Consider the following 14390-nt stretch of genomic DNA (forward strand, 5'->3'; position numbering starts at 1 on the left):
ATATGGGCATGTTTATTTGCCAAAACTGTACGATTGAGATTTGTGCCTTTCAGTGTGTGTACATCTTACCCCCCAACACATACAAAAAGGACTAAAAGAATAATACAGTGAGGTGAGAATGGGATGGAGTCTGGATAAAACATAAAAGGCAGATGATTAGTAGTTGTTGAAGCTGGGTGACGGGCCTACTATGCTATTTTGTTTATTTTGTATATTATTTAAATTTTCCTGTAATAAAACACTTGTATAAGAAGACAAACTCGATATACAGTGTTTGCTGGTAAGATATTGGTTACCTTTGGGGAGGAAGGAGGGAGAAAGCGATTGTCGGGGCCTGAATGAAGCTGGTGCTAGTTCTTGGTCACACAAGTGTGTTCACTTTGTAATAATTCTTTAAGGTTTACACGGATGACCTCTGCATATATTTCTGTATGCATGTTATACATCAATAAACACTTTAAATCCTGCATATTTGCACAAAGATACTAACTCAATATCTGAGAACAACAGCAGTGTTTTGTTTTAAAGTGGAACACGTTCACTCATGACATTATCAGATGGATTTTAATACTCCCAAGTATCTGTTAATGCCCTCACCCTTCCTTGGCATCCTAGATCTTTCCATTTTTGCCTCAATTTGGCAAGTGGCATGGCTTTGAATTTTTATGATGCAATCTTTTTCCAGCAACGTCCACCCCCACAATGATGCTCACCAAGGCCTTGACATCTAGCACAGTGCAGTGATCACAGCATGCACTCAAGACCTGTGGGACTGGGTTGAATGAGGAAGAAAACGAGGAGCAATGATGTTCATAACTTATGTGTAGGTGCCATAACGTGACTTAGGAAATTGGTAGGATTTTTCGATAGATTTGCTATGTCTTCTAATTTTTCCTATTTAAAACAATGGGAAGTAGAGTCTCAGAGTTCTTTCTCAGAGAAAGTCTGACATTTCAGGCACAGATTACTGACAACTATTAACGGTATATGACTTTCCCACCTCATCTTAGTTTTAAGTTTTTAATTCCTTACCTTGGAAATGACCTAACTTAGCTTCTTCCAAATCTTGTAGTAATACTGATGCTCCAGAAAGTTGGGCCATGGATATTCTGCTATTGCGTGTCCTCCTTGCAAAGAAGTGGAGCTGCACATCCACCAGTCTAGAAGGGTGTGGTGCTGTAGTATTTGGAGTCAATCAGAGAAGCTAAATGGAAAAACGACTCAAGAGAATTATCGCTATAACCCCCAAGAGCAACAAATTATTTTGTTTAATTATTTTGTGATTCTGTGGGTATATTTAAAAAGAGATATTAAAACTGGTTCCCAAGGAGCCAGCCCTATAGTAGAGCAGAAATTGCATATTACCTTCCTACACAAACTTCCCTGACATTGTGCGAAGGAACAACGGGAAGTTTCAGTGCTGTTGCCTGTGTTAATGAGGCCAAGGAAGTCCAATGAACAAGGCCTGTGTGCAGCATCGGAGAAGGGGCTTGCGTGTGGTCCCCTGAAGCGGCTTAGGAGTCACTTACCAGTGCACCTAAGTTTCCAATCTGTATATGCAGGAATTGGGGCTGCCCACTGTGATGTTTTCTCCTTTTTATGACATGGCTCACAGCAGTCCTTCTAAGATGGCTGACCAAGGTATAGGCCCTTCAGGCAGGTGGGGTCCAAAGGGAGGATCTCTGCAGCGACCCTGACCATGGAGTCCAAAGGGAGGATCATGGCAGCCTGGAGGGATGGAGGGGATAGTAGGACAAGCGGCCTTGAATAGGCAAATTCCAGGATCCCAGTCACCCGGTATTTCCATTTTAGATATTGAATATACATTTCAAATACTGGCCAGGGAGCTTCAAGGAGGGCTGCAAGCATCCTCAGCAACAGCCAGGCTGGTGAGCCCCACCCCTACCTGAGTACCGGCCTCAAGGGATGCAGCCCAACCACGCTGCGCATACTCCAGGCATTGGGCAGGGCATGGAGGGTGGGCGTGGTAGAGAGAAGAGGCATGATAGAGGGTGGGGTGGACAAGGAGAGGAGTGGGGCCCGGGGTGGAGGGACAAGGAGGGAGTTGGGGCCCCTAGCTGTGCATGCTGGGAGCTTTTGTCTCTCAACCGCTCCAGGCTGGGAGCTTGCAGGACTACAGGACTACAACTCCCGGGATGCTCTGGGCACGGGGCGGTGCCTAGCCCTGAGGGGAGGAGCAAGGAGGTGTGCTCTGCCCTGTGGTCCTGCACCTGCTCCACGTGGACTGAGTCTCAGAGGGATGTGACAGGATGAGAGGGACCAAGGAGTTAGGAGGGTGTGGCGGCTGCATGGGCAGCCGCGGGCCTGCATCATGCAACTGCTTTTGTCCAAAATTGAAGCCGGACTCATGTCTATTCCACATTGCCTCCCTCCGTTGCTTGATTCCTCCTCCCACCTGCATATCTGTGGGTCTTTCCACAGCCTTCTACCTAGTCCAGTGCCAGGTGCTTCTCTAAAGTGCTTATGGGAACTGGTTTGACATCCCAGAAACTTTCCTCTGCCTGCTGCCGTCTGCCTTCTCCAGCCAAAGTGCCATCATTTCATCAGCTTTTGGGAGAAATTCGCCCTATGGCCCCTCTTGCAAGCACAACTTGAGAGCTTTGCAGGGTGGTAACAGTGGCTGTTGCTTGCCTTTTTTGCAGAAGTGGAAGTTGAGGCATCCGTGAGGTTAATCATTGGTTTCCCCAGGATCCGCCAAGGGCAGAGAACAACCCAATTCCCAGGCAAGTATCTAGTAGAACATTTTCACCAACCCATTCCAGTGCAGGGGCCTCTGAAACAGCATCCTTAAGATGAGAATAGCTTAAGCATTTTGCCATTTAGATTGATAGCCTAATCTCAGCTCAGGCCTGAGTGGCCAGTCTCTCAGGGACACGGGTGATGACTCTGATCCCTCAGGAAGAGACTGGTCGTCCAGCTTTGGGAGAGGGATGTTCAAGGTAGACAGCACTTGGGCAGCATTTGAAACCCATCAGCTTTAACATCTCTGCTTTGGATTCCGGCAAGTTTCCAGGATAAACATGCCTAGGGATAGTCAGATGTACCAAATTCTTTAAAATTTGTTTAGAGTAGTGAAAGGAACAGAGCATAAAATATCCTGCTTATTTGCAAAAGATGAAATGCAACCAAGACCTTGTTTTTTTCTTTTGTTTTGTGAGGAAGATCAGCCCTGAGTTAACATCCATGCTAATCCTCCTCTTTTTGCTGAGGAAGACCGGCTCTGAGCTAACATCTATTGCCAATCCTCCTCCTTTTTTTTCCCCAAAGCCTCAGTAGATAGTTGTATGTCATAGTTGCACATCCTTCTAGTTGCTGTATGTGGGACGTGGCCTCAGCATGGCTGGACAAGCAGTGCATCAGTGTGTGCCCGGGATCCGAAACTGGGCCACCAATAGCAGAGCACGCACACTTAACCGCTAAGCCACTGGGCAGGCACAAGACCTTCTTGTTAATTTTTTTCTGCTCATTCTCTTGCCTGTACTGTACGCTTGAATGCAGAAACAAAAAACTTGAATTGCCAAATTCTTTTTTCCTGAGATTGGTAAATTAACTTAAAAGTCTTATTGAAACCTGTGGAAGAATGGTTAGCAGCTTTCATGATTTATGTCATCTCTTAAAATCTGGGCGTTGATCTACATGAAATAAAGTCCTTGTTTATATTACACATCCCAATAGGTTACATTTCTGATTCCTGAATGTGGGATATTATCAAAACATCTGAAAAACCTGGTCATGGAATCTAGACCTGTCACTTTGTCAAGAATTTGCCCCTTTATGAATTAATGACACATGAATTCTTTAACATTTTTGTAAAGAATAGAAGAGAAACTCTGTAGTGTCTCTGAATGTGGCAAGATGGGGAATTCTCATTAGACCACATCCTTGCGTTCTTCTCTTGTGTTCAATAGGCCCGGGTGATAGTCTGTGTGGTCAGGTGCAGTGCGACTCCCCCAGGCCCCAGTGTTCCATCCTATTCTGGCCTGTGCCTTCTTCAGGGGGTTCTGATTACACTCGTCCACAAGGGTTGGAAAGAGACATTGTAACATGAGGATATTGATCATCTTATTTTTTTTAAGTCTTTTTTTTTTTTTTTAGATTTTATTTATTTATTTTTCCCCCCAAAGCCCCAGTGGATAGTTGTATGTCATAGCTGCATATCCTTCTAGTTGTTGTATGTGGGACGCGGCCTCAGCATGGCCGGAGAAGCAGCGTATTGGTGCGCGCCCAGGATCCGAACCCAGGCCGCCAGCAGCAGAGGGCATGCTGCTAAGCCACGGGGCCGGCCCTCATCATCTTTAAACAAGGATTAATGGAGAGGAAAGTCTCAGGGTGTGTGTGCTCCGATGTACTGCTGTTGGGGTGTGGCCACAGTGAACACTGTGCTCCCAGCAGTCCCCACAATGGCTGTCTCAGACGTTTGATCTCCTGGTGCCACCACAGCAGCTGTTGACAGAGCTGGGAACTCATCGTGGTTCAGTGTCTTCCTTCAGATTTTGTGGCTCTGACCCTCCTCTGCTCGCCCCCTTCCTATTCCTATCTGCTGCGTTGATTGCTTTTAGTTGTTTCCTAGGAGCCACTGTGTGTAACTGGATTTCACAGTGTCTTTAGGGACCCACCCTCACTACACGAGTCACTGTACAACAGCCACTTATCCTGGTGTAGCCCATGATCATCCTCTCCAGTGGAGCTGTGAAGAACCCTGCTTACTCGGAGCTCCTCTCACTCTCATGCTGCTGGGGCTGTTATGAAGCTGAGCATCTCGTCTTTGGTCTCATCAACATTATTCTTTTCATTGATTATTCTGAAGCCGGAGAAGGCTTTGTTAATAATATGGACACTGGCTGTCACAGGCACTTTTATGTATCTTCCCCAACAGGTCTGTGAAGTAGGCCTGTGATCCCCATTTTACAGGGGGGGACACTGAGGCTCAGAGAGGTCGAGTAGCTCCCTTCACGCAGTTTCTTGGTACATTTTGAGTCTCCTCCTGGAACTCCACCTCTCAGGTGTATACCCTTAGCTGGTGTTCCACTTTGTCCCTCTCTACCAGCCTCCCCAAAGGCACATGCTCCATCCTGAGTCCATTGTCTGTTTGATGGCAGTCACCCTGCACAAACAGGCCCTGGGCGGGGAATGGACTAGTGGGGCGTAGTCCTCCAGCTTACCCTGGGCATGTTCTAGGTTTATTGTGAGAGCTGGATCAGTGGAAGATACTGACCGTCACTCACCTGGAAGGTTTGTTATGTAGAAATACTCCACTGACTTTTTGCAGGTGTCATGTCTTCTTTGTCTTCATTGCTCCTCTGGGCTTTCTCCTATAGTCCGTGCTGTGCAGTAACATACAGTACAGAGACTGGTGAACATAATACTGTTGCCCTGCACCAAACGGTCACATCATTCATTTTTCTAATTATGAAAGAAATACATATTGTAAAAAAAGTCAAAGTACACAGATCTATATAAAGTGAAACCCACCCCTTTCATCCCCTTCCCTGAAACTCACTCCCCTACTCAGAAGCCACTATTGTTAACAGGGTGGGGTTTATTCTTCTGGAAATTTCCTATGAATTTATAAATACACATAAAGTTTTTTAACATAAATTATATAACTACATCGTTTTGCAATTTGCTGTTTCCCAAATCATATATCATAGACGTCTCCCCTTATCAGTGTACATCATTCTAACTTACCATTTTAGATGTTTTAGAGGTATTCCAAAGAACAGGAATACCATAATCTGTTTACTTCTTCTTTGATAGAAATGGGATTACATCCAGTTTCGCTATTATACATAACGCTGCAGTAAAGATCCTTGTATGGAATTAATTACACTGTTATTCAACTGCTCAATTTGCTTTGTTTCCTTTTAGTCAGAGACTATGATGTAACATTTTCATGGTAATTATAGGGAAATTAATTTTATCATGGAATAAATACACTTATGGGGAAACTGGACTTTAAGGTCATCCATCTCAATATTCTGGAGAAAAATCATGAAACTTAGAATGCGTGCTCCATCACATTCTAACAAGTCATGTTAACAATTTAAAGTTGAATGTTTGACTAACCTCTACTGTCTCTCTTCCGAAGATGGATGACTTTTTCTTTTCTTGGAAACTTCTGACTCCAGGGGCTCTCAGTTTGGCTTCAGAGAGGATAAGATATTGGTGTTGTATCTGTTTCTCTGCAGCTGTAGGTTGCATCTTCTAAAGATCATAGAATTGAACATGGTCCAATCGATATATATGATTTGAGTCAAAAATTCAAAGTAATGAACCTAAGAGAGGAATCTATAACTTGGGTTCTTAATAAAAAATTTCCTTTGATATCCCTAAGTTTCTGTGATTACTAGTAAAAACTCACCTATGGGTGAAGAGATGTAGTTCTTCTGGCAATGTCTGGCTTGAACATCCATAGTTAAGGCTGCCACACCCGTAGGTAGATTAGACTTGATCTTTTGATGACCTCTACCCTTGGTGTTTGACCTGGGAAAAATAAGAATTTAAAAAAGCTGCTGTTATTAGCACTCAATGCTAGAAATGCCCATTAAAGAGTGAGTTTGATTTGGTAAACCAAAGGGAGTATAAGCAGAACAAAGTCTTTAAAATCTCTAAAATTTCAAGAAATTCTAATTTTTTAAAATATAACTCTATTTTTGCCACAGTACAAACTGTGTATATATGAATGAAATATCCCTCTGTCCATTTCATAACTTGTTTCCATTGATTTGATGGATTTATCCTCTAATCCGGATTCCAAGTGTGAAAGAACATCTTGGTCCTTCAAAGAAAAGAAGCCATTGAAATTTGATTTTCTTTTAGCTTGGCATCCTACAGGTTTGAAGAATAAATTATCATGTAATGATACAATGATTCTGAAATCTAATTGTTAATTAGAGGGGTGTAAGGGATGATTGAATGGTGTTTCATCCCCATGGCCAGGGGTATTGTACACATGGACGTGTAAACATGATTTAGGAAGCTGCTTCAGCTCCGTGACATCCTTGAGAAGCACAGTGCAGGAGGATCTAGGCACACAGCCATCTGCCTCGATCTCCTGGGTTACATGTAGATCCAGGGGTCTTGAGAGTGGCTTCAGAGCAGCTAACTTTTATCTATTTCTCCCCTTCCTTCTCTCCAGCTTATTTCAAACAGTCTTGACTATTATATTTTAAAGTAAGACCAATTATAGTTATTTACATGAGTTTCTTGTTCATTATTGCAGAGTAATAATCAGGCATACCATTAAAGATCATTTAATTGACCTAAATAAATTTGTTGTACCTTATAATAGATTAGAATACTAAGTTTAGTTCAGAGTTTGATATTCACCAAATGTGTTAATCTGCTTACAACTGCCATGTGTCTCACTCTTCTTAGATGTGCATCTTTGGCCCATCACAAGATTTTAGTGAATGAAATCATCATAAATTAAGATAATGTACTGTCTTTTGGATGATAAGGAGGCATATGTGTCCATTTTGGAAATATGCCCATCTGTCTTTTCTCCCCATGGGAAGTTTCTGGTCACTAGGTCTCCAGGTGGCTTGCACAAGCCCTAGGTCTGTAATAGTTTGGTGCCTCTCCTTTTACTTGGGGTAGAAATAAAAGAGATCAGAGAGACTTATTAAAGTTTTGGTTGCATGAAGTCTTCGATGAAGAATATTCATACATATTGTTCTGGATAGCTCTCTGTTCCTAAGAGTACTAGTTACATTAAGGGCTTGTCAGGAACCGTGAAAGGTATGATATTTTACCTTACCTGCAAGCTAATAAGTCAGCTTACCATGGTCTTATAGATGCTGGCAAAAGAAACTAGACCCGTGGGTCAGAGACAAAAGACTTAATGACACAACAATACTAGTGGCCAGAGTATCAACATTTGCACCAGTTCACTAAATCCCACTTCCTACAGGGTGATACACAGTGGGCCAGGTGACATGCAGAGGGATGCAAGAACTCAGAGCTTAAGGAACTCAAATCTTTGATAATGAGCAGGAAGTCTGCTGACCTTTGCCCCAGGGAGGGGTGTTATTTCTATTATATTGGGCAGTAAGCAAGCCTGTCCTTTGCTCTAGAGGAGGCCACTATTTCTATCTTCCAAGGCTGACAGCTCTACACACATCCTTGAAAAGATATCCTGGCTTCACTGGCTTTCAAAGATAAGCTTGACTGAGACTCGATCATCATTCAGTTCTTCTGTTTCCTTTATTGAGATTGTGCAAATATGCTCTTTTCTCTGTAAAGTTCACTAACTTTATTCATACATAAGGGATGGTTTTGGTTTTATTTATTAAGTTGAGATTTTCGTATTAGAGCAAATGATGAACTATTATGGGTTGGATCTGAAAGTATGCTTTTCCAGGATAAATGTGAAAGAAGATCAGGGCTCACACAACTCTGCCACAAGGAGCTGATAGCAACTCAAATGATTTTAATTTGAATACTCTTTTGTACAACTTTCTTCCATCTTACTTCATCCTCTCTGTTTCCTGTAACTCCCATATAGGAGTGGGGCAGTTTCAAGGATTCACTGAACTCCTTTACAATATTCAAATCATTTTGTCTGTTGTGTTTTTTTAATTGAGGTAAAGTTGACATACAACATTATATTAGTTTCAGGGGTACAACTTAATGATTCAATGTTTGAGTATATGTCGAAATGATCAGCACAATAAGTCCAGTTAACATCTGTCCCCATATATAGTTACAAAATTTTCTCATATGATGAGGATACGGCGTATTTCAAGATGCAGAAGAATCAACGATGATGTCATACTTTTCCATACACAGCTTGATGAATTAGGACATAAGTATACACCCTTGAGACTGTCACCACCATCAAGGCCACAAACATATCCATCACCTCCCAAAGTTTTCTCTCACCTCCTTTATTACTATTATTCTGTGGTAAGATCTCTTAATATCTACTCTATTAGTAAATGTGATGTATACAATACAGTCTTGTTACCTGTAGGCACTATGTCGTAGCCTACATCTCCAGAACTTATTTATCTTGATAACTAAAACTTTGTATCCTTTGACCATCAGCTCCCAAATTCTCCATCCTCCCAACCCCTGGCAACCACCATTCTAACCTCTGCTTGTATGAGTTTAACTATTTTAGATTCCACATATAAGTGAGTATTTGCCTTTCTCTGTCTGCCTTATTTCACTTAGCCTAATGTCTTCCAGGTCCATCCATGTTGTCAAAAATGGAAGGAATTGCTTCTTTTTTCAAGGTTGACTAATATTCCATTTCTTTATCCATTCATCCATCAGTGACATTTAGGTTACTTCCATATCTTGGCTATCGTGAATTAGCTACAATGAACATTAGAGTGCAGGTATTTCTTTGAGACCCTGAGTTCAATCCTGTGGGCATATACCAGAAGTGGGATTGCTGGATCATATGCTAGTTTTCATTTTTGGAGTAAGCTCCATACTGTTTTCCATAATGGTTGTACTAGTTTACATTCCCACAAGGGTTCCTTTTCTCCACATCCTCACCAACATTTGCCATCTTTAGTTTTTTTGATAATGGCCATCTTGACAGGTGTGAAGTGATAGCTCATTGTGGTTTTGATTTGCATTCCCTGATTAGTGATGCCAAACACCTTTTCATACACCTATTGGCCACTAGTATGTCTTCATTGGAATAAGTCTATTCTGGTCCTTTGCCAATTTTTTTTTTTGCCTTTAATTTTATTTATTTATTTATTTTTCCCCCAAAGCCCCAGTAGATAGTTGTATGTTATAGCTGCATACCCTTCTAGTTGCTGTATGTGGGATGCGGCCTCAGCATGGCCAGAGAAGCGGTGCGTTGGTGCGCGCCAGGCATCCGAACCCGGGCCGCCAGTAGCAGAGCGTGCGCACTTAACCGCTAAGCCATGGGGCCAGCCCCCGTGTCCACTTTTTAATTGATTTTTCTTTTTGTTATTGACCCAACACAAAAAAAGAGAACAAAATTTTCAGGTATTATGAGTGCTTCCCAGTTGATGCAGATGGTTTTGTATTTACAGTGGTACCAAAAGATCATGTTTCGTGCTTTTTCTTCAGCTTGTTATAAGACCAGCAGTAGCTGCGGCATGGCAGATAATCGGGATCTTCTGGGTTTGGAGGTTTACAACATAACTAAGTGGTAAGGAATTTTTTATTATTCCAAGGAAAATATTGAGATCGTAGTCCATGGAATCCAGGATTGATAGGGGTAGGAGGAAATTAAGGTGAGGATCGGTGATCTGGCATTACTTCTGATCTTGAGGGACAGGTATCCACTGTATGAGTGTTTGAATAAAAGTATTAGATATCAGGAATTTGTGGTGAGTGAATATGTTTTCTGAATTATTTACTTTGAACATAACCATTTGGATTATGTGAACATCTGGGATGTGGGAGTAAGTGGCTAACAAGGGCTGGTTGACAATGTCACTATTGATTTCACTTCTATGAACACCGAGTGGTCAATGGATTAAGCAAATGAGTAGTCAGAAAACACAGAAATGGTGGGATGTGGGATTTAGTAAAAGATTGGGGACCGACTGTCCTGAGATGGAGTGCCAGGACTTGTACAGTTGAGAGTGACAAGGACAAGAAAGGAATAGAAACACACTCAAACAAGGAGGGGGTGTTAACAGGATGGAGGGAGAGAAATGATCTGGAGTAGCCTTGAGTTTTGACCTGGAGCTTTCTGTTCTAGATGCAAATCTGCTTGATGACATCCCAGGACACAGGTCAGATCCCCAGAGGATAGAGGGAGGGTGGAAGTACAAAACAGCCATGATAATTGTCCTAAAATGGCAGGCTTCCTTTGTCATTTGACACAATATCATGATTTATTTTTGTAGGGTAAGAGGAAAAGAAGGATGATAGTCATGTCTTCACAGAGGAAGCAGCGTGACTGTGGGAACCAGTCCAAACCAAAGCCTGGTTTAAGCACCTCCATCCCTTTTAGGATGTCCAGTGACATAGTCAAGGGGCCGGTTACTAGAATCCCATCCTATCCTAGCAGTGACGGGTCTCTGGGAGAACACCTTGGACCAGCCCCACCAGGTCTGCTGGCCCAAGAGACCACGAGGACTCCAGGCCTGCAGCAGTGCAGGACTACTGGTAAGTCCTTTCAATCTAGCCAAAGCGTTGCAAAAACTTGCACCTAGTCACACAGGTGAATCCCTGCCAGGTGTGCTCGCAGGTGGTCTGCACTCCAGGTCCCATGCCCACTTCTGCCGGTCTTCAGATTTGACAGAGATGATTCCAGGAGCTGATCTGGGCATTCCACAGCTTCACTGCCAACAATTTCTGGTGACTGTGGAAGGTATCAGGAAAGAGGAAAGGGCAGTGAGGAGCACAGGAGAGAGTCTGGTGGTAGCACTGATGGTGGACAGACTTGCTAGCGAGGCAGAGAAAACGAGGGGCCAAGAAGGACGTCCTGACAGTAGATGAAATGGAGCAGGCACCTCAGTGAGGTCTCATGGTTGCGTCCCTAATGTTTCCTTGCTTTGAGCTCTTGAAACTTTAAAACATACCAATACGTTTCTTTTATTAAACTCTGCTGTGTGACATAGAAAATATAGACAGTGGTTTCTTTCTGAGGTGAGAGGTTGAGTTTCAGGTGAGGAGAGAAAGATCTTCTTTTTTCATGCTGTTCTCTCATTTTCTTTTACTATGTACATCATTTATTTTTACTTTCAAGTCAGCAGCGAGTTACCAACGTCACGGGATGATTCAGTTTTTCCCCTCACAGTCACAGTAAAACGTACTAAAAGTGGATTATTCTTTTTGTGTAATATTCCAATAGATTCCAAAATATTGTTTCAAAAGCACTTTGATATCTATGTACTCAAATTAGGTATTTACTTCCATTTACTTCCATTTTTATGTTCTTTGTTGCATGCTAATTCAGTGTTGCATCTAAGGAAATACCAGATTTCCCTCAGTTTTTTAGATCCATATGTGTTGGAAATGTGATTCATGAAGATGGACATGGCAGCTGGGGGATCGTGCTATTATCAAAAGAGGCCTTTTCAGCATCAGTAATCTGACAAGAACCCACTGCTTGTTGGGATTTAATTGTCTATTTGAGGGATCAAGCTTTCACTGTTGGCACTTCTCTTTCTCTTTGGAGGGAAAGTACGGCCTTCCCAGTCTTTCCATTACCAAATCACTTTCCTGGGTGGCTGTGCTGTGTCAGGAAGGGCCTGGGATGCCCGGAACCAGAATTCATCCTCAGCTTCTGGCTGTCCTGAGAAGGCTCCCCTGGCAGAGTCCAGCCTGTGTGTCTGGGTGACACTTGCAGCCATCAGAAAGGAGGCGATAACACACAAGTGCCAAGCGATTCATCTGGCCCTTGTCTTACAGGGTGTTCCCAAGGGAAGAGGTTCAAAATGCCACTTGGTAACCCTTTGAAAGCTGCTAGTCATGGGTCGGGTTCTTGGTGTGAGCTCAGAGCAGTGTCTATTCACCACCAGATGGGGAACATTTCAGTATTTTAATTGGTAAGGCTGTGTTCATGCACGACCATGGATCATCAGTTCCGTGGCATTCCCTGCTGGACCTCCCAACACCCCTATCATGCCTCATATTTCAAAGCTCCAAACAGGGTTCACACCCCAGCAGCTGCTTGTAATGTAACCACAGCACAAGACTGGGGAAAAAAACACAGCCACCCAGGGGTGACACACTTTAATGACTTGGGCCCAATTACGCCATTTGGACGAGTTCAGAACACTAACACTGAGTGTGTAAACTGGAGGATTGCCCAAGACCTTGGACCTCAGAAGGACACGAGCTCAGAATTCACCTTGGACAGCAAGGGACAATGTGGGGTCAATTACTGGCCAGGATTATGGTCCCTTATCCTGGCAAAGCAGAGCTCACCCGGGATCCATCAGGCCAAGCCAGGGAGGAGGCTGGGGGCCTTCTAGGGAATTTCTGCCCTAAAGGGTATTGCATAAGGAAGGCAGGGGTGCTGAAAATCCTAGTTCACAGGGAGCAGTCATGTTTATGTAACAAGGCCCAACAATAGCCTTAAAAGCTGCATCAGAAATCGTTCCTCCTGGATACAAATCAAGCAGGAAAAGGAATTCAGAGTCCTGTACAAGGATCCCAGCAGGATTCAAATCTAGGTCAGGGGTGAACATGGAGCCCCTAGAGGGGTCTCAGGAGGGAAAGTCCTGCCTGCCTTTAGTCCATTTTCAAATGATCTTCCTCGGGCCTTGTCCTCTCCACATGCACGTTTTGATCTTTTTACATTGGTTTCCCCACTTAGAGCTGATGCAATTCCAGAGATTCAACTAGAAAACTAAAAGTTCCTAAAATTTGGTCAAAAGAAAACTCAGCAGCTGGAGTCTGGGTGTCCCAGAGGTCGCCATGCCATAAGGCCTGTGGCTGACCAGGGGGCCACGGAGACAGGCTCTCTGGACTGCCCAACAGGGAGAATCCACCCCTGCCCTCACCCAACTCCTGCCCGGCCTCACTCATTCTCGTTGAGCAGCTCCATTTCCTGGAACCAGGCCCCAAATCACTCCTTGGGGCCTTTTTATAATTCTTTGCAGCGACCTGGAGCAGCAGGATCTCCCTCATGACTTGGTGTACTTGGGACCAGAGGGAAGGAGAGGATGCAGACAGGGCCTGGTTGGGGGATGTTGCAGGGGCCTTGTGGGGGGTGAGGACTGGGGCAGGGGACCAGTCCTGGGAACGCTCCTTCCCTCCAGTTCCATCCAGGCTCTACCTGTTCTCAGAATGGGAATAATCAGCCCCTCCTCCAAGAAGTTTTCCTTGATGCCATCCTCCCTTCAACCCACGCGCCAACTGGATGGGTCTCGACTTCTACCAAAATCTTCCACTCAATGTAAGATACAAGGTGTGGAGCCAGAAACTGTTCTCCCCAGAGGGTCTCTGATTTCCACCTCCTTCCCCTCCCCTGCAAGAAGTGCCACAGCTGCTCCTCAGTCCTCTTCTCAAGGTTGATCTCATTCCCCTGGAAGGCAGACAGCCAGAGTCCATCAGACAGAGCCCCCTAGCCTGACTAGTCCCCTATGCCCTGCTCTTCTCATGTGGCACTACTGCCAGGTCCCCAGAGGGGGTGGGGCATGCAGAGAAAACAGGACTTGGACCTAGGATGGGCTCTGGGCTCCAGACTAGTAGGACATGGGGGAAGGCTGAGGGACCTGGCAGCACAACCCTCTCTGATGACAGACTTGGAGGCTGAGGCCTCAGGCAGAGGGGACTGCTCAGCCACTTATGTGCTGCCTGACTTGGGAGGGGGCCGACTGCTCTCTCCCTCCACGGGCAGCATGGGAGGGACAGGCAGAGTCCAGCTCAGATAAAACCTCACGCAGCTGTGCCATCAGGCAGCTCTGAGCTTCCCCAGC

General features: G+C 44.2%; 1 long non-coding RNA gene across 16 annotated transcripts in view; it reads right to left on the reverse strand.

Annotated features, from left to right (window-relative positions):
- The window catches only part of LOC131415225 (uncharacterized), a 133458-nt gene that overhangs the window by 92613 nt on the left and 26455 nt on the right, over nucleotides 1-14390 (reverse strand). For 6 of the 16 annotated variants that reach the window (XR_009222358.1, XR_009222363.1, XR_009222361.1 and 3 more), the window contains exons 6-10: nucleotides 6383-6504; nucleotides 6088-6225; nucleotides 5237-5345; nucleotides 1530-1728; nucleotides 1033-1204 (exon numbers count right to left, since the gene is read on the reverse strand). This is a non-coding gene — a long non-coding RNA (uncharacterized LOC131415225). Of the gene's footprint in view, nucleotides 1-619; nucleotides 1205-1529; nucleotides 1729-2732; nucleotides 2795-5236; nucleotides 5346-5368; nucleotides 5425-6087; nucleotides 6226-6382; nucleotides 6505-14390 lie in introns of those variants that run through there. The other 10 variants (XR_009222352.1, XR_009222356.1, XR_009222355.1 and 7 more) reach the window with 8 other exon arrangements.

Source organism: Diceros bicornis, chromosome 16 (genome assembly GCF_020826845.1).
Source record: "Diceros bicornis minor isolate mBicDic1 chromosome 16, mDicBic1.mat.cur, whole genome shotgun sequence".
NCBI lineage: Eukaryota > Metazoa > Chordata > Mammalia > Perissodactyla > Rhinocerotidae > Diceros > Diceros bicornis.